Raw genomic sequence first — 4710 nt, forward strand, 5'->3', positions numbered from 1 at the left:
ACTCCTCAATTGAACATTATTCTCAACCAGGCTGACAAAAAAGTACATTATTATATTTTGCATTCTTGCCTTTTGCTTAATCCCAACGAAAAGTGTAACAATGCGAAGTGTAATAATAAAAAAAAATCGTGTTATTACAAATTGCGTTCCTACATTTTGCAAGCCTGTACTGTGAATAGAATGTTCATAGGGAAGCTGTTAAATAAAGATTTAAAATTTGTAATATTTTCGTATTTTTACTGACATAAAAAGTACATGTATGATAAAGCAGATTAGTTGCAGATCTGTAGCGTTATGGTTTTATATATTTGTCTTTGACCATAACGCTACAGATCCCGTAATGCAAAAAAGGTGGAATTTGCGGCACAATATTTTTTGCGCACTTATGGGGAGAATTTCTTGAAATAGGCTAGTATGGGATCCGATTTTACATTATGTAGGTCAGCATATGTATTAAATTATAGGAAAGGAAGTATCATCTTGTAAATGGAAGGGAAGGTCCTTTTAATATTAACGCACCTATAGGGTGTCATCAGACTTATAGTTTGGATGGGGCGATAATATTGTAAACAAACTTTTATTCGCGACGAGTTTATTTCGCGATTTACTAGGATAAAACTAGTTCGCGGGGATTTATTTTCGCGATTTTGCCTGTTTTGATTTGCTGTTTATAAACACAGAGACTTTAAGGATTGGTTCGCGGCGAGAAATATTCGCGATGACAAGACACTCGCGAAAATTTCTCACACGCGAATAAAAGTTGGTTAACAGTTTTGGGTCACAATATTTCAGGGGAATATGAAAATATTTTTGAAATCTTTTGAAAAACAGTAGAAAGAGTAACTCAGGTGAGTGTGTGGCCCATGGGCCTCTTGTTTAAGTGTCATTAAACAAAAAAATTTGAGAAACCTCATCAATGTTTTCATGTTATTAAAAATGACCCAAAAGTAGATAACCGTGGACTAATTCCTGGTTTTATTGGCATGCATTTAAACACAATAATTATCAGATGTAGTTAAATAATGAAATTGATAGAGCTATTCAATTGTGTCAAGATTCTCTGACCTTGACCCTCTGTTTTGTCCTTGTGCCGTCATTTTAACTTAAAATTCGTGAAGCAGAGATACCCTAACGACCGTAATTATAAGAATAAGCAATATTATGCTTTGCAAAATTTAGTATAGGAAAAAATAAACATTAAACCAGCTGAATAATAAATAAAACACGAAACATATCTCAAATGACGGAAAGTGAATTGATTTACCATAGTCCGGGAGACACAAATATACTGACACTATTCTATGTAAAAGGAAATAAAGAAAAATTCTCTGAAAAGGATGAAAAACATGTATATTAAGAAGTCGAGGGTAATTCTCCTGACCTCACTCGAACAACCAGCGAATTTTCAGGCGTTATATACCTGGAGTCTCATTAGCTGTAAGCTGTAGATGTTATCGTCCTTTGGTCATAACTTACAGAGATCATATCTACTCACTATGCTATAAATTAATGGTCCTCAAACAACAAGACTTAATTCAGCTGTTAAAAATCAATATTTGATTAAAGAAGAAAGGTACATTTATTTTTGCCATTCTGCAACACAAATGCAACCTGGAAAGGGAGTATATTGATCTTGTCCTGTCTGTGTGTTTGTCTGTCTGTTGTTGTCTTAAACCAGGCCCATAACTACTGTAAATTCCTACATATACGCGTGGAATTAATTATCGCGTAATTTCGCGAGAAGCACCAATCGCGAAATAAAATTACTCGCCTTTATTTTTTTGGTGCTGGAATCTATATAAAATCTCTAGATCAACTGTCCATTCGCGAATTATTATTTCGCGATCTGGCGTTAAACAGCCCATTCGCGATAATAAGTACTCGCGAAAAATAAGGAATCTACAGTATTGCTTCGTCAAGGGTAAGCGTATACCACTTAATTCAGTCTACGCCCCTCTCAAGAATTATGTTACCATTTCGGGCATAGTGTTTCACAAACACATCTTCTTTTGTAAAAGAATTTCAACATTGATTTTAAAAAGAATTATTTCAGATAGTGATTTAGATACCTTTGACCTGACATCTCATCAGCTGTGGAAGGCTCTTTCACAGAAAGTATATCGATCCTCTGTATAATGTAATGTAATATAGCAACATATCGCAAAACGAAATTCCCAAGCATTAATTTGAGGCTAGGGAATCATATTGTCTCTGATTGTCAGATTCTTGAATGCTTTCCTTCTTTGCAAGCGAATGCGTAAACTATATTGCAAGTATTAAATTTATAGTTGAACACTTTAAGATTTAGTACATTTTTTATGATGCAACAAAGCAGGCTGTATATGTGTTCCTTTGAATACTTTAGTTGGATAGATGTTGGCTGCATTTCCTTTATGATTCAAAAGACCTTTGATGATGTTGGCATTCTTAAATTTGTTTTTATCTGTTGATCATAATCAACTTAATAGTCATTTTTAGCCTTGATTGAATCAGATTCTTCGCCCGTGAAAATTATACAAAGGAATGTAACATTTTGTAAGTACACTATGTATATGTATGTCTATAATATTTTTCTTTAGTAATAATTATTTAAAAGCATACTCATACGAATTTTAACATGAAGTCAACAATAATTCTTTTAATCATGTTAATCAAATCCAAATACCGGAATATATTTCTTTATCTGATTTTTAAAATCATTCATGTATATTTACTTTCATCGTTTGAAATAACGTGTTACGTACATTTTATCGAACAAATGGCTTTAACATCTTTATTTCTTTTATCAATAGGCTTTTGCTTTAGAAGGTGGATTCTCCAGTTCATTTCTTTCATTCGATTTTTGAATCATGCGCACAAACAGGAAAAAAGACTAAAATAATGAAAGATCTTCACGTATCTAGAGCCAACGTGTTTAAATTGTAGCAGGTTTTCAGGGACGGAAGGATTGTCATTTTTGTAGTTAAAATCATTTTGACACACCGTTATCTGTGATATTGCCTCTATTGACTTTGTATTTTTAAATCTGAATGTTACACTGCGTAGATAGTGTTTAAGGATCTAAATCATATCGGGAATAAAGCAACATTTGAGAAAGTAATACAGTTGTACTAGTATTGATGTCTTGCTAAATTGATATGTATTTCAAAGGGAAAATGACAAAACCTGTTCGTAGAACTCAACAATATTATAAAACAAGAAAGATTGACATGTTTGATATCAGGTTGTCGCGTAACCTAACCGCAAAAAAAAACTTTAAGAGGTTGTTCCACACCCATTCTCAATATAAGGGCACAAATGCCTCTCTGATTTTTTGATAAAAATGAAGTTCAAGAAAACAATTTTTCTATCAATTACCATTGAAAGAAAGTATCTGAAGATTTTGTTTCCAGATTTTTTTTCATCAAATTATAATACATGGAATAATGACAAGACGATAAAGCAGAGGGTGATTTTATTCAGAAATGTAGCTTGAAATGTACGTTACTCTTTCTTCAATGTCCAAAAAAATATGTAAAAAAAATGTAGTCATTAAAATCACAATTGGAATAGCTCATCTTAACACCAGCACATTTTACCAACTCTGTCAGCAACAAATTTTCTCGGCATACGAACGTGCGTTTGATTTTTCCTTTCAAAAAACAATGGTTACTTTTTGATCCAAATGTATAAAAACATTTTTTAAATATATGTTTTAAATTCTTCTCTCTGTTTTGTAAAGAGCGATCAGTTTGGAATCTTGTCATTTTCTATAGATACTGGAACCTAACATGTACATGTAGTAAAATTCTATTTTGTAGTTACTGTCTTTTTTAACATATATCCATGCCGATTTAGAAAACTACGTAAATGTAACGTACATTTCAAGATATATTTCTGTTTAATAAAAAGCTTAAAATTCATCTAAAAATTCATCGTTTTGTTTCAGTTTATTAAAAAAAACGATTCTCTATGTAATCACATTGTGTTATATGTCGCAAACACCACTATAAAGACACGATTGCCTCAGAATATGAGTAGGTAACGTACATTTCAAGCTTGTAATAATATGTAAATTAGTAATAAGAAAATTTTGAAAAAAGCAATTATTGACATAAAAATCATTTCAATGAAGCGTTTTAAGGCAGTAATATAAGAAATCATAATGTAACAAACGAAGTTATTTGTCATCAACTACATGAATGTCACGTCACTTCGGTAACGTTCATTTCACATATTATTGGAGAGTCCCATCCACCTCAGTTCATTACCATTCTTTTGTGCTGTTTCGCTGAAATTGACACCGGTCGTAGCCTAGTTAATTCTACCTGTGTGCAAGGGTACGGACAAAAAAAATTTAAGAATCAGACGCATTTTGCTATGATCTAACAAATGCTCGTGTTTGGCCATTGAAACTGAACATAAATCTATTCCGAATATATCCATCGACAGTTTGTTAACAATTTCATTCAGTATGTTGCAACATCGTCATTCAAAACACAAACATACCGTGCTTTTCAGCAGATCTGGAAAATATAACCCAAAATGCAATGATTCAAACAAAACTGAGTATTGTGTGCCTTTCAGTATTTGAAATGTACGTGACCGTCTTGTGTTCTGGGTTTAGGCCTTTTTGTTTCTTTTTTTTCTATTTTTTGTTTATTTTTTTACCAGTTATAAGCCTATGCATACCTTGTTTTAAATTATCAACAAAATACGGAAAGTCGCATA

Source organism: Saccostrea cucullata, unplaced genomic scaffold (genome assembly GCF_032062105.1).
Source record: "Saccostrea cucullata isolate Sc308-1 unplaced genomic scaffold, CSIRO_AGI_Scuc_v1 ctg11840, whole genome shotgun sequence".
NCBI classification, from domain to species: Eukaryota; Metazoa; Mollusca; class Bivalvia; order Ostreida; family Ostreidae; genus Saccostrea; species Saccostrea cuccullata.